Source organism: Scomber scombrus, chromosome 9 (genome assembly GCF_963691925.1).
Source record: "Scomber scombrus chromosome 9, fScoSco1.1, whole genome shotgun sequence".
NCBI classification, from domain to species: domain Eukaryota; kingdom Metazoa; phylum Chordata; class Actinopteri; order Scombriformes; family Scombridae; genus Scomber; species Scomber scombrus.
In genome coordinates this window covers 27,573,246-27,597,754 of record NC_084978.1, presented here as the reverse complement: position 1 = coordinate 27,597,754, position 24,509 = coordinate 27,573,246, and positions in this window count along the sequence as shown.

Below are 24,509 nucleotides of genomic sequence, written 5' to 3'. Positions count from 1 at the left end.
TGTCCTCCATGGATCATTTTAAAGCCTTCATAGATAGTACCATGAATACTCTATGACCATAAATAGTCATACTCAGTGCATTTACAGTAATGGAATTTGCCTATCGGTTCATTATTCTACAAACAAGGAAACACAGTTAGCCATCAGTGGGTTTTGGGACTCATCTTTATCATTGTGACTCCTGCATTCCCCAAAACACCAGTTGCCTTCACTGTCTCAAGGACAGAAACCGTATGTATCTCTATCAAGATGATGTTGCCTTTACTGTGACCTCAAGGCTTGACCCTAAATATGAAAAAATTCCCAAACAGCTGTAAGACAACAATTCACTGCTACTAATTTCATTAAACATCAATGCATGTGGTGCATCTCATTCTTATAAGGACATTTTTGTTTTCCATTTACAGGAAAACACTTGAAACAAGTTAATCTTTTGTTGGAAACAAGTGGAATCATCTCACTGCAAGTGCACATTTCTTTATTCGTCGGTTACTTTTCTTATTAGTGGGTAAACTAGTAATTCTACTTTTTAAATAAACTTCTCATGACGATATTTTACCACCTGCCAGTTTACTCCAGCACAAATGTTTCTTTGTTGAAAGCTGCATTGTTTGTCTGATGACACAAGGCTGAAATATGAACATTTAAATTCGACCTTTTGTTGTGAGTTTTCTCACTCTCTCTTTCACTTACGTTCTCTAATGGACCTGAATAACGTCTCACTTTCTAAATGCTCTATCCATAAATAACTCCCACCCCTCCGTGCCCACACGCACTGACTCTCCCTCCTCGTTTGTGTTCCCACTCTCTTGTTTTCTCTGTACTTCCCTGTCACTTTTCTTTTGTTTCTGTCTCACTTTCCCTCCCTTTTTTACTTTTGTCCCTTCTACTCGTTTCTCTCGCTTTCCTTAATTTCCTCCCCCCTTTTCTGCTTTTCTCTGTGGAGCTCTTCATTCAAGCAGCTCGACTACAATTGTGTTTCTTTATGTGCTTGGCTACCTTCCATTGTCTAGGACTAGGGAGCTACATTCTGTGTGTACAAGCTTTTGGGAGTTAAAAAAAAAAAAAAATTGACAAAAACATTTGTGTGACAATACACCCACTCAAAAAGAAATCTAATCTCTCTCCATAAAAAAAACAGATAAAACCCTGCAATAAAATGTTAGGGTTTCTTATGCATTAATGCAAAACAGTTTGTAGGTAAACATAAATTATCAGTTAGTTTACTATTGATTATCTTCCCTCCAGACAGCCAAACATCCTTACCAGCCTTGCAGCACCTCCATTTAACCTTCTAGACACTCAAAAAGGTGCTTCACTCATCCTCCCAACAGAAAAGCCAGTCCTTCAACCGTCAGATCAAAGCACGCTGCATATCTTTCAGCCGTGACAGCCTTGTGAATAACAATGAGCTGCAGCTCGGTGATACGCTTCTGTATTTGAGTCGCACACAGTGAGCGTCGACTTCCCTCTACAGAGAAGAGTGACACTCAAAGTCCCCTCGGCAGCCACCCTGGTGGTCTGACATCACCCAGCGCCACGTGAAAGCTGGCATCATATTCTGAGCTTTTTTACTGATGTCTGCAAACATTCCCACCTGCAGCGTGTGAAGGAATAGTGTAGTTAATCCAGTCTTAACAAGAGGATTCCAACCTTGGTCTAAATTTGAACTTTCACCAATCATCGTTGCATCTTCTCCATCAGGCACATTTGGCCTCTTGGAAGAACCACTTACACGGATAGATTTGTTCTGAAGTGGCACATACGAGTGAATTAAGACAACTTTAATATTAATCAATTTTCACTTTATGTTAAATCATCCTCTCATGGTACAGCTCTCCTTTGATGACACATGCCAGCTGTATTCATATTTTTTTAAATTATTTTGGCCCATAGTATGTGGTGGCTGTGGCTCAGGAGATAGAACAGAAGTAGAATCAGAAGATTGGCGGTTCGATTCCCGGCTCCTCCATACATCCATAACTCCAAATTGCTCCTGATGGCTGCGCTAATGGTGTGTGAATGTGTAAGTGAATGTTAGTTTCCTCCTGATGAAAAGTGACATGTAGTGTAAAAAGCACTTTGAATGACCATAACACTAGAAAAGCACTATATAAGTACAGTCCATTAACAACTGCTCAATTTGCTGTTTTGTCCTTTTGATTACAAAAGCAGTACTTGAAGTTCCATGCTGTGAAATTCTTTTTACTCTTGATTAAAATGTTTGTGAATGAGAAAGCATAAGTGGATCAGAGCTAAATACAGTACTATTAATTATTACACTAATTATTTCTATAAAAAAAATCTCAAAAACCAAACTCATGAACATGCATCATTCTTCTTTAAGTTATTCAGAGAGTGGTGTTAATCCAACTTGGAGCCATATGAAGATTTTTAGGAGAATAAAGAAGGAAGTACAAACTAATCAGTGATAGCATTAAGACATTATAAATATATTTAAACACTATGAAAATGAGATTTATCTGTACAGGCAAAACCAGTCGAGCTGTGAGCAGAATTTAGAGGTCAAAATAATGTTCTTATGTTTCAAGACACACCACAGGATTTGATGTATTCATTGTAAGCAATGGCAGGGGGTATTATGTACAGTTACATCAATTAAATTTGGTCTTGAATTAATGGCAAAGGTATGAAACTTTCAGTGATCTAAGTGTGCAGTTTTACTCACTTAACCAGCTAAAAAACAACAACCCTGAAACAATAAGCTGTCTCAGTGGAAGCTTTGCATAACACAGCCTTACTGCTGTCAGAAGCCTTTAAACTGCACTAAAGAGTACATCTAAAAGAAGCACTACTGTTTGCAAAAAAATACCACAAAAAACCCCACACACCCCTGCTATCAAGCAAAAAACAAACATAGAAACATTCGGCTACTGACAAACATAACTCTCCTTTTGTTTGCAGCGTGGGAATTAAACAGAAACCTTATAAATATGGACAAAATGTTAAACAAACGTACTCGGCGTAATTAAATATGAACGGTTGCTACATTAGATTCCCCACTGTTACAATTTTAATGTGTGAATGCATTAAATGAGGAAAGGATATTCTAGTACTGCATACTTTATGCATGTTCTTGCTTCGGATTTTTACTCTAGCACTATGTTGTATTTTTTAAACTCAATTAATTATGTTACAGAGGTGCCGTACATCCTCTCTTGAAAATCCCCACTGAAAAAGTAGATCTCTCACATTTTTATGAGTGATTTCATCCAACACTTCAAGTTCCTACTAACTGAGGAAAACAACATCAAGCACGAAGCTGTTGGTGGGTTATTCTACTATAATAAACTCTGGATGTACAAGTAAATTATTGCTGCATAAATGATCAAATCTTCTGAGAAACAATTTATGGGTTTTTTGGAATAGGATGACTCATTCATTTTCTAATAACTAAAGTAATGAAGTAATGACTAATGAAGAGGCAAAGCTCCATGCAGCTACACTGGCAGCATTGAGATCAAGTTGAAATTCGGGGATCGAATGTGGATAGTGACAAAGACTACAAGGCTTTTCATTAAAAAAAAACAACAAGAACTGGAAATAAGTCAGTGATTTATAGTCATCATACAACTTATTTCTAAAAATAGGTATTAAATGATTGGTGGAGGGGTGTTGATTGCTCCTTTTGGTACCCAGGGAGGTGGCAGAGTTGGGCTGATTGCGGGTAAGTGCACTTCCCCATTTTTATTGCAATTCTAAAACATCCTCGGTCCATATTTACATAAATATATAGAGACTTGGGCTGATTGGGCTTAAAAAATCTGCTCCATTTAGAAGCACTTGGGACAGTTTTGGGTCATTGTCAGCCTACAGAAGTGATTATGGTGCATCATTGCAGTATGAGTCTTGACTAAGTCTAGCAACTATGTGTGCGTCAAGCCAATGTCGGACCGAGTCGTCCTGAGTACCACAGAAGGTTTTGTGCTGTTTCTGACTATCTCAACCACACATCAAATGTTGGGCTGAGCTCATAATCTAACTGTGTCTCTGGAATCCAAACAATTGAAATCTGTGGTAAAGACCAAACTACCCTGAAATTGGTTACAATGTGTGTTTCAGTCCATGTAGATAAGTACTTTCTGTTCTTTTTCAGCCCCGAGCCAGTGACTGCTTAGCTCGCAGCATCCTCTCCAAGCCCAAGAGCTTTAGGTTTGTGGGAGAAGGAAGGACATTATATGAAGTAATATCAGAGACCATCCAAAACTGTGAATTTTGCTAAAATGAGACCAAATATATAGAAATATACTAATACTGTGATTTGGCCACCACATGGATATTAGGCTATGCACATTAGACAATGCTAAATGATTCATTCAGACATGTCCCTAAAAACAGCAGAAATGGCTGAGTGGTGTAGATTTGAGTGACATTATGGAGTAAGTATATGTATGAAATCACAATAATGTAGTACGCACCCTGCCAAAATAATTGTTGTTTACCTTTGTCAAAATCACTCTAGTGGAGTTGAAATTAGTCCTAGACTATGAATAAATCAGAGGCACATTCTGTTATATTACTTATAAGATATAGAGATGTCGATACTTAATGCGGATAAACTTTTATTTTCCCAACAATCTAGTACCATTGTGAATTACCATAATGACAAATCAGTACAAATACTGTGTTATTCACTAGAAAGACATCCCATTTTTCACAAGCTGTAATTATTACTTGTTAGACAATGTTTGAAATGTAAGATATCTTAAATAAAAAAAACAGCTCAGGGCTTCCTCGCTATCATCTTTAAGCGTTCTTTTATGGAGTAAACCAATGAAAAAGACTGCTGATGTAAAATGAGTCCGTCTTTGCTTTTAGCAATGTACAAACTCATTTGTAGTAGCCTATCATTAATTCCCCCCCCTCCTTTTTGCTTAGGGTCCACACTGATCTTATCATGTTTGATGGCAAGAAAAAGAATATTCAAAGTAATAATCCTAAATAGTAATACAGATGCCACCTACAGAAACCCAACAAATGTCAGAAGACAATTGTTGGTGATCTTTGGGAAAGAGCAATGAAGAAATTCTGTTTGCACTATTAATCTATCTATTATTAACTATTAACATCATTTAGGGATTCTTATCTTCTCTAAATGGCATTATATATACGTATACTCTCTCTCACACACACACACACACACACACACACACACACACACACACACACACACACACACACACACACACACACACACACAGATATATGTTTACATTTACTGTATAATGGTAGAGGAAGTTAATTTATGGCGACTGGAGATATGATTTCATATTTTGTGTCATTATTCTTCACATGATGATGAGAACGATGTATTTGCTCTGGACACACATGGTGCTGGATTTACTGTTTTGATGACGGGGGGGCAAACCCTTCCTGCTTTTGCCACCACCTGAATCAAATAGGTCCCTTGCTTGCTGATTCCAATATAGCAACTCACAGGATTGAGGTTCGTCTTACGCCAGAAGTCACCGCACATGCACAGAACTGTAGTTAAATAGAAAGTCCATGTATTTCCATGTATTATTATTATAATATAGTATTTCATTTATTGACAGCAAATGCTGGTACAGCCACATGTACACATGAGAGCAAACCAGTGTTCAAGCACCTATCTGATGATCTCCCTCAAATAATAAACACTGCTTCCATGTTGACTAAACTTATCAGGGTTATATTTACATTGATCATATCAGTCAGTAACTAACATACAACCCACAACTCTTTTTTTACATTTCACTGTTACTTTTAGTTTTGTTTCTATAAAGTAATACATTTAGTATAATGTTTAACTGTTACACTGGAACAACTCCCTTTAACTGATGATATCACTTACTGTATGCAACATTTATGTAAATAGTGTGGAAATGTCAAAGTATTTGTGTGTGTGAAAAGGTCTAACATACAGCTATATTTAGCATGTCAAGTCCCCAAACAGCTCCCCAGATGTGTGTATATACAGGCCAATGTGACATCCATGCATTTTTATCTTCCGTGTTACATACACATATACGACTATATAATCGTGTGTGTGTGGGCGTGCATTTTTCAAAATATGAACCAAATTCACAGAATACGGCAACAGAGAGTGAGATGAAATGTTGCATTTCAATCTGCCTTTAACACACAAACACACTCACTTCCACAAGCACACACACACACACACACACACACACACACACACACACACACACACACACACACACACACACACACACACACTTCAAGGTCAGAATATAAAGGGAAGCAATGAGCTGTTTCATTATGCCATCTGTCTGCTTTCCATATACACTCTTTCTTTTCACTGCTCTCTCCATCTCCACCTCTTGTTTCTTTTTGTAGTTTTTTGCTGCCATTGGACTTCATTTACTCACACTTTCAAGATAATATGAAGCTTCAGTCGTCTGAATATGGCGGAGCCGGATTGAACGCCTTCCACAGTTTTGGTCTTTTTAGTATAAATTTCTCTCTTTGTGTCTCAACGCAGTTTTCCCGCTCAACGGCAGTGGAGGTATAGTAACTATAAAAGCAGTGACTTTGAAAGATATTCATTTGATTTGACTAATTTTAACAGCAGAAGCCTCACATTACGTAAACTTTTAAGTACATTTTTGCACAAAAGGAAGACTGTGGATTTTTTCCCCTGTCACTTACATTGTAAGTGCATTAGGAATGGACCCTCCAATGGTCAGTATGAACAGGAGAGATAATTAAGGCAAAAAACCCTATTTACTACTACTTTTCATGGAAAAACAGACCTATAATGCCATGAGTCCTGAGTCCTTGAAACCTTTTTGAATTTTCATTGGAGCAGTTGGACTAACTTGCACTTGCATCTCAGAATAGCTGCTATGTTGTGATTTATTGTATCTAACTTCATTCCCATAACCATCACCCTTCATTTCTGTTCCTCTGTATTCAGAACGTGTTCCTCCACTCTTGAACCTTTCTGCTGTAAATGTGTACACATGGTCCGTAGAATAAGTACAAAAAGAGTTTGTAAAGTTACTAAATGCTTTTTTCATACTTCAACCACAAAAGACACAACTATGTCCTCATTTCTCGTTCCTCAGTACATTCACATCCACTTTAAATGTTAGCATACTGTGTGGACAGTGAAGGGCACATGCTCGTATGCTGACAAACACATGCTCAAGGCCTGGCCCTTTTATTTAAAATACTTTTGCTTTGCTGGTTTTAAACACAATTTTAGTCTTTTTTTAAATTAATTTTCTTATTTGGGGACATTACACATAATTCATTTACTGGAGACTTACCTTAACCCTAACCATAACCACTTCTTGCCTAACTCTAACCCTAACCTTAACCGTAACCGTAACCACTGACCCCAAAAAATTAGGACAGTCCCCAAAATTATCCTATGACAAACCACACACACACACACACACACACACACACACACACACACACACACACACACACACACACACACACACACACACACACACACACACACACACACATACACACACATACACACACACACACACACAAATGCACTCACACTCAGCATCAAGACAATTTGCAAATTTAATTTACTATTCCCAAAGCCCACAGCCAATAACTGCACACCATTAAATGTCAGCACAGTGGCTCGCTGAGTTTGAGTGTGTGTTTGCTTTGCACATCTGAAATGTTCTGAGTGCTTCGACTTTAGTGAGTACTTAAGCACATTGCTTTGTGAGTTTATTTGGCACAGCCAAATTAAATTGTTTAACTGTAAACTGAAAGTGAGCGGTGTAGGCTCTTATCTTTGTGTAGGATGCCGCAGTCGCTCAGGCGTTTGCACTTGAAGCTATAAATCCACGTTAGTTTACCACCGGATTACAGATGATGTGGATGAAAAGACATGAAGAGAGAGAAAAAAAGAAGAGCGACTCCAAAAATCTTAAAGCTATTCAAAGGAGCAGAGAAACTACACACAGCAAGGGCATCTATCAAGTCAATATATTTATGTCCTCCAGCCAAATCGATGCCTTGCACAGTTGTGCGGAGGCTCGGTAGCCTCAGCTGAGCAGGGGGGTTGGACAGCGATCATGGATGTGGTCCATGGTTTTGCTCCCGGCTGTAGGCACACAGGACTTTAATTGGATCTTTCTTAGTATAATAGATCTTTGTTTTTGATGTGTTTTCCCAGAGTTACTTGAAGTTAGTCTGGGTAGGATTTACACCTTTTTTCAAGCCTGAAATATCAAGATCTTCTTCATCTCTCCCTCCAGTGTTAGGGGGATGAATGTCGGAGCCGTTCATTCAACAAAATAATCACATAGCAACCCCAAAATGATCGTATTTCAGGGTAAAATCTTGTACATTCAGATCTGGAATGCAGCACAACTAGAACCGAGTCTATGTACAGCGTACGGTATAAGAAACCTGTGCCTTTATTACAGCTCACAACACATCCTCATAAAAATGAACAGCAATGGCCCCAAACTACAGGCCACAGTGATGCAGTTGTAAAGAAAAGTTGTCATGTTTTAATACCATTAACCAAACCAAAGAGAAGGTGAGGATTGTCAAAGGACAGAAGGAATTTGAATACATTATTGTGACTTAAGACCATTGACTTAACACCTTGTAATTGTGCTGTCTTGTGGAATATACTCTTTGTTTTTGTTAAGAGGTTTACTGCTATTTCCTTGTTTTGGCTCATGTCAAGGGGTTTCCTGGGGATGTGTGACCCTTGTGTGACATGCATGTGTACGCAAATGTATGTCTTTTGGCTATTTGTCATTGGATGTAATCATATAAGCTGATCACTGGTCATTTCTTTGTTCCTTCAGCAACTATAATATACATTATGTTCATCTTTCCGTGTATAGTTGAGCTGATGTCACTCTGTGTGTGTGTGCTGTCTTCTTGTTGTACAATCGTTTAATCTTCCACCCAGCAGTGTTTTGTGTATTATGTCATATTTGTGTTTAGTGTTTCCAGACAATGTTTACAACAAGAATAACCACACCAAACAAAATGAAGTTAAAAAGATGAAGAGGTTGTGAGTAGTGACAGTGGCTTTCTCACCAGAACTAATCAGAGATGTGATTGGTTGATTGATGGCAGATGCAGCAGTCAGTCCACTATTATCCTTTTTCATAGTTCAAATCAAAACTCCCCCCCCCCCCCCCCATAAATCCATTATAGATAACTAAATATAAGCTTAATGTAAATCCCAACTAATAATGAACCGTTACCACCCTCCTCCCCAACTATTGTACAATGCTGAAAAACTACCAAAAACTACTACCATGTAATACATTACTAACACAGATAACATACGACAAATAATTAGCTTCTTAATGAGCTCGACACTATTTCTAACTAACTGTCACATATTGAACATATTGTACAAATATGACCATTATCATACACCTGGCAACACAAAACGGTCACCTCATAAACAATCTTTGATAGATGAACATAGAAATATGACACAGGGATAAAATAAAATAAAAGTGATCTATATAGCAACAACAGACAGATAGATAGAGAGGTTATGTCCTCTACTCTGTTTCATATTGTTGAGTCTGTTGTGTTGTCCATCATAGATACTGGTAACACTTACTGGAGATAAACACACGCACACACCAATACAGCCAGAGGCCGTGTCCTAAGTCACACAGTTTTGTGGCTCTATTGGGAATTAACACCCACACAATAAAAAAGCTGATCATCTAATAAAACAAGGGGCCAACACATTGATTTATTCATTCAATAAAAGCCACCAAATCAGTCGTAAACAACATCAACAAAATGTAAATAAATGGCTGGCTATGAGCTAGTTGTGCTGGTGATAGACTGTTTCTGAGGCCCTTATTACCATACAGCTCGATTGACTGCTGCCGTTTCTGAGATTACACCATGATCTTTTTTAATACCCCCCGTAAAATAAAGCTCATATCCTCCGACACTAACAAGTCAATGTTGATTTATCTCCTCAATAAAACTTTAAAAGTCTCTTCGTCAAACAAAAACTGAATCTGATGAAAGGGCTCAGTTAATTGAAGATAAATGATTCGTAATATGCCATCAGAGTTACAACATCCCAAAACACCCATCTTGAAGCCTTTCTGGTTGGGTTTGCGGTTGTTTGCCGAAGCAAGTGTCTCTGAAAACGATGTCTGTTTTAATGAGCTTGAATCCCCGGTTGACAGCATCCATCTTTCATTTGGACGGCGGGCTCGTTTAGCTAAAGCTGGACCGGGAACAGACGAAGGGGTCAAGAAAGACTAAAATGAATCCTCAAATCATTCTGGCAGAACTAGAATTCAGCGCTAATGGTGGTGTTATGTTGCCAAAGCCTCCAGAGTCTGGTGATAAATGGAAATTAAAAACGTAGCTGATTAATGGTGTGAAATTCTAATTTGTTGCAATAAAGAAGAAGAAAAAATCCTGTGCTGCCCATGGCCAAAAAACAAGCCTTGTGTCACATTGAGGAGCTGAAAAGTTTCCCAAAATGGAGAGATGCTTATTTTGGATTGTTCGCTCTGTGTCATTTGGCATGATGGGAAGGCAGAAACAAAAACAATATGTGAAAAAAGAGCAAGAAAGAGAGAATCCATGTGGGTGAGTGTGTGTTTTTAGCACTCAACAGTGTGGAAGAGCCTGGATATTTCAAGTCCATTATTAGACAGGATGTGTTAAAACTGACACAAAGCCGATTTGAATTCTTACGCATCGCTGAGTGCATTTTGGGGTGATCCAAATCATCTTTATGCAATTTTTTGTCGGGGGTTTGTCCTGTTTTGCATCTACGCCTGTTTGGTAATTGCTTGGCAACAAACAAACATGTTTAGCAGAGGTGCAGTTGAGTTTGTGTTTATGCCGGGTTTTGGTGCATTCAGTGGAGATATCTTATCCACAACCACCTCAACTGATTCCATCATTCTAAACAGGTTAATAATTTAAAACAGAATAGCAATAACTACATAGAACAATAAAATAAAAGGCACATCGTCAATGTTGCAATTCATATTATAGAAGATGGCTGTTGTGTATCATTATAGACAGACAATTCATTCTCATTTGTCCATTTGTCCTCATTTGCATGTTCGAAATATATCACATTAACAATCCTCACAAAAAGCCATCACAATAAGGTTTTTTTTTTTCTTTCTACCTTTGGGATGAACGTTTCTAAAAACGGGTTACTGTTCTGAACTGACATTTCACGATCATCAGAAGGCTCCCTGTTCTGTATGTACATTATGTCCACCAACACTTAGTGTGTTTGAGACATGAAATATCTTTTTTGCTTCACCTTCTTATATGATTAGTCCTTCACTTATTTGGATATAGAATTTCAGAGATAGTGCACCATTTGGTACACGTTTGGAAACATGGGGCTCTGTTTTCATGGACACATCCTGCACAGTTGGTGGCTTGTCAAATATTTGGGGCTGGTTGCACCACATTTATGATTTGGCAGAATCTCTGTATTAGTTCAATGGTGGAAAGTTCAGAGAGACATGAAACAGGGCTAGAGAGAGGGGAATGACATGGAATGAAACTCTGCACCTGGAATCTATCCATAGATGTTTGCAGTTATGTGGTATGTGTCTTAACCAGCAGGTTAACACAGATCCCTGGTTGCACAAAATATGCTTATCTATATACCTTAATCCTTACTCATGCACAAGATCATTCCAATAGAGACTGCAGATGTATGACACATCTGCCGCCTTCAGATGGCTTTACAGAGAGTCAGCAGAGGAAAGAAAAGTCTGTCATTACTTTTCTGTTTGATCATGTATCAGCTGGTTAAAGAACATTCAATAAGTGGAAAGTTGAGCAGAACATAAGTAAATGGATTTGTGTCATTTTAGCTGTTTTTATGGGTGTTCATTCACCAAAAAGAGTGACAAAATATGAAAGAACATAAGTGCTATTAACAAAACTAAGTGCAAAGGGAACAAATTAACAATGGAAACCTGTTGCAACTATGGTTTCCCTTTAAAGAAAGAAAATGATGTGTTCTTTATGTTTCTAATAATGTGACTGTTACCATGCTGCAATATATAAACAAACCCTTGTTTTATGTTTTTATGTTTTCAGTGGTGCAGCTTTGTCACTGATGTCTTCATCCTTCAAAGGGGAAAACTCATTATGCAGTGTTTACATCCCAGTGTAACAGTTACACCATGACTCTCACAGATTGCAACACTGTGTTGCTCACATGTGCGTACGATTTCAAATCATTCCAAAGGTTCTTAGCGATTTCAATCATGTTGTGGCAGCTAAGAGCAACGTGTAGATTAAACAAGGGACCGAAGGCGTTCAATCCGGCTCCGCCACAGCGAAACGGAGCCTCGGGTTTACATATTTATATATATATATATATATATACATATATGTATCTCAATGACATGGCAAGACTCAAATGAAGCATTAGAATCCACAGATTCAAAAATATGAGCATGACAGTGACACAGATTAGGTTGTTTACTTGACTTTGAAGCCATTTAAGGAAAAATTTACTTCAGCTGCAGTTGAAACAATTCCAGTCAAGATGTGCTACACTTCTCTACACCTCAGACAGTAGCATGATGATTAGTGATGCATCATGCCTTGAAAGCGCTAATAAGAATCAGCTCATCGCCTCAGGTTATTAAACAGAGGAAGACAACTTAAACTCACACAACTGGCCCTGCTATAAAACAAGAAGCTCCAGTGTGTTTGTTCACAATCTGAAGCGACACACTAACCGAAAGAGGAAAATAAATGAAACACATGATGTGAAAGGTGTTGCTTGCTTGCTTGTATTGACAAATTCACAGAGAATTTCAACCCAACTCTCTTCTTATTGTTTTCATTTTATGACCCCAAGGCTTCACTGTTTTGGCTCAGTCTCACTGCTTTCGTTAACCTCGACCCTCAAGCCCCGGCAGACAAATAGTGAACAACATGGAGAAGCATTTAGTAGCTAAAAACCTAATTATATCTCTCAGGAGTTGTTAGAAGAACAGAGCTACATGTAGAGTGAATGCTGGACTTGAATTTGTCAGGTCACCAGAATCAAAACTCAAAATGAATCTGTTTCTGTAAAATGTGTAAATAGGTCCATACTGTTTGGACATGTTGACCCACATCAGCTTTATAAGACCATAATGTGTCAACTGAGTGTGTCGTAGAGCTGCAGCTAATCATTATTGGTTACTATGTCAATGCATTCTCACTGTTTATTAACTAATTGTAAAAAATAGTCTAGAAAGTGTAAAAAACAATAATGACAATGTCCAACAAACTTCCCAAAGACAACAGTTGATTCTTTTTTTAAATCCTACTGACAATCCAAAATCTGAAGATATTTAATTTACAGAGAAAGAGAAAGAAAGCAAATTCTCACATACTAAGAAACAGTAAACGTTGAATATTTAGCAGTTTTTCTAGAATTTTTTTCTTCAGATTGCCTAATAATTCTGACGCACTGTTTCAGATCATTGATTGTAAATAAATATGGATGACGTGTATCCACTTTCTACCCATATGCAAAAGTGAAGCCAAAATACCTCGTTTCTGGCAGGTGCCATCTTGCTTGTGCGACATCATTTGGAGCCAGAGTCTGTGCAGTTGAGTAGGGAGCAGGATGACAAGGCATGTCCACTCAGCCATCCCACTGCCTTACAGAGGTTTGAGAGCCGTTGTCACAATTGTCAATCATGATTTCACATCCCCAATCATCAAAAAACGAATTAAAAGCAAATTTGTAAAACATTAGCACTTGAACAAACATCAGTATGATAAGAACAATCTAAAATAAGATAAAACATATATGGGAAAAATGCATTTGAGGGGTACTTTGATTTTTTTAGTTTGGCTCATGTCCCATTTGCTAACATGGAGGGACTTATGACATATAATCCAGCCAGCCACCAGGGGGCGAATGAGATGTTTTGGCTTCACTTTTGGGAAGACATCCATTTATGTAGAGCCAATGTTTCATGTGTGATGTTCAGCATACTATGGTATTCTGCCCCCATGTGGGCAAAAAACAAGTAGTATTTCATCTCTTAAATTACCACTTTAAAATATTGTTTGTTTTTTCCACTGAGTTTTGTATAGTCATGTTTTATGTGTGTTTTCTGCAAACAGCCTTCTGTGTACCTGTTTGATTGTGACAGGGATGGTTGTTCCCGTCTAATATGCAAAATAGATGAACACATGGAAACAATGCATATTGAATGTGACTGAGAGGAGCCTGTGGTTCATTATCCACTGATCAAATGATCTGACGATGATCAAATTCAAGAAAAAACACAAGTTGATCTCAAAAATTTTTATTATGATTCATGCAAGATGTAACGCCTGTTTTCAGTTTGCTGGTGTCACTGCACAGATGATGTGAGTTGTGAGTGCAGAGAAAACACAACAAGGCACATTGTTGCACACCTTGAGTTGATGCTACATTATATTAACACCTTTGACCAGTTTCTACAGGTGTGATCACACCCACCATGGCTCATGATGCTGTGTTGAGTGGCCTGTTAAGATATGTCCTAAGTAGCAGGTACATTTAAGTGGTTTGTCTCTTCATCTCAGACACTGTTGCTAATGTTAAGTGATGCTACAATCACATATCACCGTAGTCTGGTATTTCTTTAAGTACACTGAAGATGTGTTACAGTTACAGGTTATATAATAAGGTCATGTGTTATTCATTGACTCATCACATCTTTGCTTATTAAAAAGACTGAAGTCACTTCATATCAAAGCTACAGAGCAGGTTAAATAGAAAAAAACAATAATTTGTGCCTACAAATACTGAATTCATTCCATGAGGCAGTATTAATTAATAGCTTTGTTTGGCATCTTGTGGACATTGTATCAATGTGTAAACAAAACATTGACATATCATCACCTAATAGTAGATATGAATGACAGGTTAGCAAATAGCGACTTACGGATCGCTTGAGATACTGTTGCTTGCTTCGTTGACATGATAAACTAAGTGCAAAAGTGAACTGAATCTCAGAGCAACAGTTGTGTCTCAGTCCAGTTGATGTTGTTACATGCAGCCTTAATATTCAAGCTGGTCTGCTTGACAGATGTATTTGTTCCGTTTATGTCAACAGCAATTTATGTTTCTAGTGTTTATGGTAAAGGTTTCCTCTGTTGGCAATGTACTGCTGAGGTTTATTTGCTGTGTTTGCTCAGTATACCTTGTGCACGTAATTAAGTTATATTTATGTAACTCTAAGACAGTTTGATACATTAAGAGGATTGTATGTGATTCAATTGTAGATTTTTTGTTTACTCATGGATGAAGTTCTGTTTTTGATCATTCCTCAGCCCAGAGCAACTATTGCCTTTTTGCATTCAGCTCCGTCAGCCCTGCTTTGTTCCCTCTGTTTTCCCCAGCCAATCAGCTTCTTACCAGTTCTCCACCTCATCTCATTAGTCCAGTTAGTATTTCAGTCCTGTGTTTCAGTTGTTTGTTCTCCTTTCCTGTGTATAGTTCTGTTTGTGGTTTGCTCTGTTCTACCAGCTGTATTTTGCCTGCAAGCCTTGAATGAAGTTATTCTTTAGTACCGCTCTGCCCACGGTCTCCTGCACTTTGGTCCACCTGCTCTGCTCCACATAACACCTCCATCTGAATCCACACATAACTCCTTGACTGAATGTGTGCTGCATGGCATAAGTTAGCAAAAAAGTTATTCCTTTATAAGATAGCAACAGTATAGAGATGATAACTGAATAACAACATGCAACAAACCCTGCTGCTAGAATCAAGCCATAGATGTTATTGTTATGCAGCATACATCTTATCCATAGTCTGTACATAAAGATTAATGTAGCAAGGTGTGATGTCATCTGTTGGTTTGCATTGGAGCCAGTCTGAAGCCCAGAGGTGCTACTTGTGGTCGGCTCCATTTTTTCAGTTTGGAGCCAGGAGCTTCCAATAAGGAGTGTGGGGTGCTGACTTTCACATTATTGTAATCAAGGAACATTAAACTTACCAAACTATTGTGACAGTAGTCCGCCAATCAAATCACAGCTTTCAATCAATACGGCATATATGAAAGCAACTATAAGTCATCAAATCTTAATTAACAGAGTAATCATTTCCAAAATGACCACCAGCACACTTATAAGAGGGCCTCTTTGAAGCTCTTTGAATGGGAGTCAGTTGGAGTATCTAGTGGCTGTAGGTGGCACCCTGAGGTACTTTCACATTGGCTTCACTTTTAAGCTGTAGTAGTTGCTGCTTGGTCATAACCAGTAGGCAAACAGGGTACACCTACAGTACCAGTCAAACATTTGGACAAACTTTCTCATTCAAGAGAATGGGGAGGTGAGTCCAAATGTTTGGCTGGTACTGTAGGTATCAGCATTGTGCAGTCTTATACAAATACTCACTATTTTTAACCTGTTTACAGAAATGGTTTCATCTGTTGATGATGATGACAACCCTTTATGTTGTTGTCCATTTGTTTTTTCTATGTGTATCTATTGTGAATATGTAAAGTAAATTGAGAGCCACTAGAAACCAGAGTCAAATTCATTGTATGTGTACACAGAGTTGGCTCATAAAGCTGATCTAATATTGATCTCAAATGTTAGTCCATCACATTGCCGTCAGTGCTGCAGCAGCAGTTTGTGATTTAGATTAAACATACAGATGTGTTTTACATAAAAGTCGTGCCCTGTATTGCTGTGAGCTGCACTTTGAGGATTAATACTGTCATGTTGCATTACTCCTTAAAGGAAGATCAGGTTCATGTCAGCTGAAAAAAAGGGTTGTAGGACCCAGTGGTGTGACACAAAGAATATCACACTCATGCACAGCTGGCGGCTGTTTGCTAGTGTGCGCACATACACCGTTACATCAGTCCTTCAGGGAAAGTAAATTTGCTTCATAAAACAGATGGTGTACAACCCTAGGAATGTTTCTCTCTTCTTCTAAATATCTGTCTTCCTGCCTCTCTCTCTTTCTCTTACTTTCTAACTCTCTCAATCAATTCCATCATTTTTGTCTTTTCACCATTTTCTCTTTTGCACACCTTTAGTTCCCCTCGTTCCCCAAACAGCAGATGATCTGACACTGTTATTGAGGAGGTTTTTTTTTTTCCCTTTGGAGAGACGAGAACTAAGTGGAGCTCTGGGATATTTGTTTTCAAAGGTATCACTTTAACCCTCAGGGAGGAAGGGAAAAGATTGAGGGGAAGGAGGTAAAGAGAATGAAGGATGGTGAAACAGGATACTGATAAGTAGATGAAGAGACAAAGAAAATGAAGAGAGTGCAAAGTAAGATGTGATGATGATGAACTAAGAGCTGTTGTGTGCATGCCTCTGAGATATTTGTTTTCCAAAGTGTACCTCTGAGCTTAGGGGAGTACAGGAGGTAGAAAGAGTGGAAGAGCGGGAAGAGAGGAGGAAGGGAAGAGAAAAGGTAGCCTTATACATGCTTCAAATTCTGCAAAATAGAGTTCAGAGCCCGAAGCTGTCTCACAGTCACTTCTAGGAATCACGCCTAAAACTCTGACTTCAGAGTGTGACTTTTTCTGACTTTCAGCTAGTAGATTCATTACAAACAGAAAATGTGACTTTGACATTTAAAGGTATTGTAGGTTTCCTGATGTTTGCAGTTTGAAGTGTTAGACAAGGTTAAAATTCGAACTGCAGATAATAGCACAGTTGTTCAGATGATTAAGCTGTAAAAAAGTTGTAATGTCAAAATAAATACCTTTAAATAAAACACCTGCACATTGATAACAACCTGCATTATGTACCGTATGCTGCTCAGAAACATATGAACCATTCCTGCTTGCAGAACGGATTTATGTTATTTATTCATTATTTGCATCTGTATTGCCATAATATATGCTATTTATTGATATTCTGATTGTGAATTATTTAATAACCCTGAATATGACCATGGTGGTTTTTTTTAAATAGCCTACTGAAAATTGTTTATTAAGTTGAATGTTTCAGGAAAAATTGATATGATGTAACTCAATAAAAGTAAATTAATATCAAACCCTACGATTAGGAATTTTCAGCCTCACATGGCAATAACAACACAGTATGTAAAATATAAATGTGTTTAAAATGTGTCTCTGACAGACAGAATCTTACTTATGTTAATTGTATCCATAATAACATATACTGTAGGCTGTAGTCCATCCATAATAATAGTTAATGGGGGAAATAACATCATGAAAAGACAGGGGGTCTCGCCCAGGGCTTCATTCAAGCTAGAACCGCCACTGATTATTGTTATTGAGATACTCTTATGAAAAAGCCAGGCCAAGCCAGGTAAATATAGATATGTCTGTGTTTCAAAACATATCTTGAAATCTCTGTCTGTGTGTATTGCACATTCAAACCTTACTACCATTCCATAATAGCTAAATAAAAGATGCATTTAATCTAGTAGTAATAAAGACAAGCCTTAAAAAAAAGCATTACCCATTACACTTTATTATATTTAAGTCGACTAAACTTTCGGTAGATTTAGTGGACTATAACCCAATGATATTTAGTTGACTAAAACTAGACTAAAACTAAAACAATGTAGATGACTAAATTATGACTAAAACTAGTCCAAAGACTATATCTAAAACTAATCAAAATTTGCTGTCAAAATTAACACTGTACACAATGTACAAGAATAGTTCCATGTGAAAAAGTAATTTTGGCCAATAATGTCAGCTAGAACTTTATAATTCTGTCTACAATTATAAGGTCACAGAATGCGTTGACTTTAATTGGTTTTAAATGCTTTGCCTACATCAGTAATCACACTAATGAAAATATAAGCAGGGTAGCAGTATGGTGTGATTATTTCATGTGTGATATGATTATAATTAGGGCTCACATTGTGTTTTGGTTTTCAAGGCCCATAAAGTTAAATTCTTAAATTGTTGATCAGCCAAAGACAGACTTCAAAAGAAATGTCTGCTGTTTTTAATCATAAATTAATAGGGGGGGAAATGCAGAGTGATGCATCTCATCATTTTAACTCTCAAAGACTGAAACCAATTGACCAAACAAACAGTCAGAGCTTTGAAGAACATTCTCAACCTGTGGCAAAGGAAATATACTGAATTAGAGGACCTTGGCATGCTGGTTGCTATGAAAACCAAGTGCTCACCAACTCACTTCATATCTGCCACAATCACACAAGCTATGAAATAACATTAGCTATCAGTCTACACTGCTGCTGATACCAGTCATTTTTGTCTCGCCTCGTGTTTTGTATATTGGAAATATAACTGCGGTTGGTTATCAGCTGCACATATTTACTGGGACAGATTTTGGTTTTTGACACTATAGCACAGCACCATTTGCTTGTTACATTGCAGCTGTCCCAAAACTTGATATCCACAGGGTACATCCAGTGACATCCCATTCAGACAGGATTAACACAGGGGGAGGTGGGGGAATGAAATATTCACTGTGCTAAATGTAGCAATTAACTCATCATTCCAGACAGCAGTTACAGACTGTGGGCTATGAGTGACATGGACATTCAGCAGGACAAAGCCAAAAGAGAAAGCTAAAAGCCTCCCTGGGGGCTTACTGGAAAGTTGAAGGTGAGGTAATCAGTGTTGGAGTGTAACTAAGTACATTTACTCAAATACTGTAATTAAGTTCAACTTTGAGTATTTTATACTTCTACTCCACTGCATTTCAGGAGGAAATATTGTATACTTTTACTCCATAAAACATATGATTAGATTGCTATATGCATATGGTTGACTCCACCTTGCCAACATTGAAATGCTGCTTACATGTACATTAATGAATCAATATTAATATGTTTTTTAAAAACAACATATACAGTACATGTGTGATAAATATAACAATATAAATTGGGGCATTTCGTACCTCTTCTACCACTGGAGGCAAAGATACATGAGGTGAATTTAAGCTTAAACTTAACACCTAGTTGTGAAACACATACTGCATATTCCAGATTGCCTTACACTTCCAGGACACTTTCAGGATATCATCATCGCCAAGTCCATTGTGATTACACATTAATTAAAACCGTTTAGAATTCATAGGAAAAAAGAGGCTTCAGAACTTGCCCTAGAATAATCACATCTTAAGTTTTCCTCAGTAGAGTTGTCTTAAAAAAACTGTGAATAGCTAATTAAGCATATTTTTAATAGCTCAAACTTGCCAAGATTCAAGATTCTTCTAATGAAACAAGTTACCATACAGTGGTGTAAATGTGTTGCAGTGACTAACCACTTGTCATTGTTCCACCTTTCTTGGACACATTGTTGTATAGGTAGGGAGAAAATTGTACTTTTAGTGTTCTTTCATCCTACAGAATCTTTTGTTTGAGCTGACTTCAACTGAATGAAGCAACAGAGCAAATAAACCATTCTGGGAACACGCTCAAGGACCCACAGAGGTCCCAGACCATCACTTCAAAAAAGCCCTGGGTTATTTCAGAAGTTTTATCTGCCTGTCTCTCTCCAGGGATAAAGTCTGCAATGGCATCAGTTAAACCATCAGAAAGACATCTTCTACAGACAGACGCTAGATTTTACTGTATTACAGCTGTATTAGAGTTGTAAATCAACCTCACTGAAGAGATAAATACGGGCTACAACTCTCTCCACCTTCGTTAGACAGAGTGTAATATTTATTTTATTGCAGATTTGTACTTGAGGTATAAATCCAGCTCAGTGAAGCGAGATGAAATACAAGACAGGGCAAAGAGGGGGATATTGCCCTCTTATAAATTCTCATTTCAGAGAACATGCACATGTAAAAATGTCACATTACCTGCAAGTGTGTGTGTGTGTGTGTTTCAGTTTAACTCCCTTTTGCTTTTTTTCCCTTGCATTTATTTTGCACTTCTCACCCTTTTTTCAGTTCATTTCCATATGACTGAAAGAAAATTAGAAACATTAAAACATTTCTAAATGAACTGCAAATTGTGTACATTTCCATCTGTTGGGTGGAAGTAAACAGGAGAACTTTCTAAAAGAAGATAAATCAACTGCACAAAAACTATTTTCAGGTGTCCTTTTTTAGTAGCAGGTTGTAAACAGTGTTTAGTAGCCGCTATATTTGGCTAAACGAAAAGATAATATTAGACTTAAATCCGCTTTTAGGCTCATATTTATCATTAGGCTCGGCAAGTGTTGCAGTTTTGGTCCTACTTTTTGTTTTAGGAGTGAATATCCACAGATATTTAGAAAAGCTGCAGAGCTGTCCTAACCGGTAAGGGGGTAGCATATTCAGGCAGGAACATTCTGTGGGAAGAATAATGTTCTTTGATAACAAGATACTGTTTTGGCAAAAATATATAGATTTTTTTACCTTGTGTGGGATGCAAACAAGAGCACATGCCCTGTCCAGGGAAAACATAGTCCTCACAACCTTGTAGCAATAGGGAAAAAAAGAAGTGGGTAAATGGAGGACAGGCGTTCTCTAAGGCTTAAACCCAAAGATCATATCATATTCTGAGTCCCTTACATGGTCAGGTTTAAGGCAATAAAAACACTTAGAGGTTAGGGGAAGATCATTTCAATTCATTGTTGATATAGTAATTATGTTGTGTCTCATACTTCAAGTCTCTGTTGACTTTTAAGTTTTAAGTCAATACCATGATTGTCCCTTAATCTTCCCCTGTGCCCAAATGAGTTAAATAAAGTGAGTATCGTCCAAAGGTGAAGCCTTTTTAATATATACCCTATTTTCCTTCTGTTGCTACTGTCCTTCCACTGCAGCTCAGCAAGGAAACACAAATATGGGAAAGACTAACTTTAGAAGATATCGGCTTAATTTGACTCATGTGGATGGCCTACATACCACATGGAATGCTGGCACTTATTGTCTCCCAGATCTCGGCCAAAAGCAAGCCATGGCAATGCTGTATGTCCACTAGGAAAAAAACAGATAAACCACAACTGGCCCACATCTTGAACACACATACCCGAGAGCATTGCATGTTTACCAAAAAAGGCCCACATTTGATTTGGGACATTTTTGCCATATTTGCAATTTTACATGTGGGACATTTCATGCATTTCATCCATGTTATCTGGGCCAGCAGAGGACCAGCAACGCCGCATCATTGCCTGAAATGGACCACTTCTGTATGTTATCTGGGTGGATCCTCATATCAGCTTCAGATAAACTTATAAATGCAACTGTGGATTTTTTCCCTCATCACTTACACTGAAAGCAAAATAGAGAGGGATCTACTAATGGTAGTACTCTATGTACTGCCTGTTGGCACTTGTTGTTCTCAAATTGTAATTGTACAATTGTGAATGATTACATCAAACAAAACCTGTTTCATTGTTAATATGGGCATCTTTTTTTTTTAAATCGACAAAAAATGTTAAGCTATCCTTAAACAGATATAATATAATATAATATAATATAAGATATAAGAAGAGCAACTGTCAGAAACAGACAATTACATAGAAAACAATTTAGATTGCAGAGAGAAAATATCAGCAAATTAATGGACGGATATCTTTTTAATGTTTTCTCTAATTGTCTTGAACTTTGTTGTTGGTAAAACTTGATTAATTTTATTATCAGTTCTAATCTGTCAATTTAGACAGAGACATGAGTAGACATGAGTCTACTTTTTTCAACAAAATCATCACTTTCTGTGAAGTGTTGGATAGTGTTGGGTTTTGATGTGACACTTAGTTTTATTTTGATTTATTGTCTCAAAATAATCTCAAAAGAAAAAATTTAATTTTCAGGCTGGAATTGAAAGAGATGCACCAATTACAAGCATTTCCCATAAAACATAAATTCAGTGCATGTTCAGTGACCTGTGTCATATATGTGTATCCTCTATCAGAGGGATATTATTGGAAGTGTCTGTGTTACAGGAATCAGTCCATATTTCGTGACATGTGTCTGCTCCTGAAACCTGAAAGAAATGAGGGCATTTGCACTGCTCTCACAAGTGTTTTTTATCAATGACTTGCAAGATGACACGTACAGATTGTCGACAGTGGAGAGGACATCCGAGGAGATGCAATCTTTTCAAGACAATGAAATTCAATTTTGTAATCTTCTCAGGCAAGGCTTTATTCTTTTCACTGATGATGCCGTCACCACCGACGTGATTGGAACTTTGAAATGACTTCAACACATTGACAAGGCCACCTGCCATCTGAATTGGAGTTATGCGGCATACTGACAACAGAGATCTGAGGAGATTGTAGATGAATGAATCATCAGTGGCTTCACATTCAGGATCTCAAGGACCAGCTGAAAACTATAGTAAAAGAAGTCATTGTGTAGTTTTTTCACACCTCACACTTAACTATTATGGTGTCTTTTTCAATGTGCCAGTGCTGTCTTATTTAGCAGGGAAATGTACCAATGGCCTCTTCTTTTGTGATATGGAAATAGCTTGGAACAAAGCTTGTTGATGATCCTTTTAGGGGTGTTTTCAAACCTGTGTTTAGTCCATTGAAATTGGATTCTGGTTTGTTTTTTTTACCTTTGTAAGTGTAGTCTGGGCAGATCTGTACACATTGATAAACTTGGGTAGGTACCAAAAAAAGCGCACAATTTAAACCCTTTATGGGAAGTGGTCTTGGTTGTGGTGGGAACGTGATTCGAACTTGATCTGACCCAACTTTAAGGCCTACAGCCATTAGATCAATTGTTATGGAATTTCGTACAGACATTCATGGTCCGTGGAGGGTGGACATTTACCGACTTACGTGAACCTCTTCTTGAGGTCTTTTTGAGGTCCTCTTTTTGGTAATATTTTTAGGTAATATTCTCATACTAACATTTGTGTTTATGAAAGGAGAAAGTATAATGAGAGTTCTTCAAATACCCATTTATCTGTGATCGCTGTAATTAGTGTTACAAGGGAGGTTTCTTTAGGTAATTGATACTGATATAAGTACCATACTATTTACTAAGATGTTCTTGTTTAAGTTTTTAACACTAATTTTCTCACTTTCATGCTCTGTGTGGTTTCAAGAGACAAGGAGGGGGAAGTCAGGAATGTGCAGTGTCTTTTAATTTATGACGGTCAATCTGATCGTAGAAAGGGTTAGTGAAGTCTCTCCGATAAATTATGACGTCCGAAGGAGACACCCAAATCTGTCTTTCGTTACTTGTATGTAGTTCTTGTCACTTGTGGTTGCTCCATGGAATGTTAATGGATCTTTGTTTGTCCAAGAGAGAGACCATGTCAGTCTCTATATCAAACCTGGTCCAATTTACTCATCCCAGGGTCAAATGTGGCTCTGACCAGATGATGTTCTGAGCCGTACTGATGCTGTGTCCGCTACATCAGTTAAACATTTTTACTTAAGCTTTGATATATCTCAACATCTACTTCATGGATTGGCACAAAAGTTGATTGTTGGTGCCCAAATAATGCATTTTTCCTGTAACTTCATCATGAGGTCGACTTTCTAGCCATTTTTTATTTAAATATCTTCACAACTACTGGATGGATTGCTGTGAAATTTGGTCTACGGCCATAGGATTAATCGTTATTGCTACGTCATCTGGTC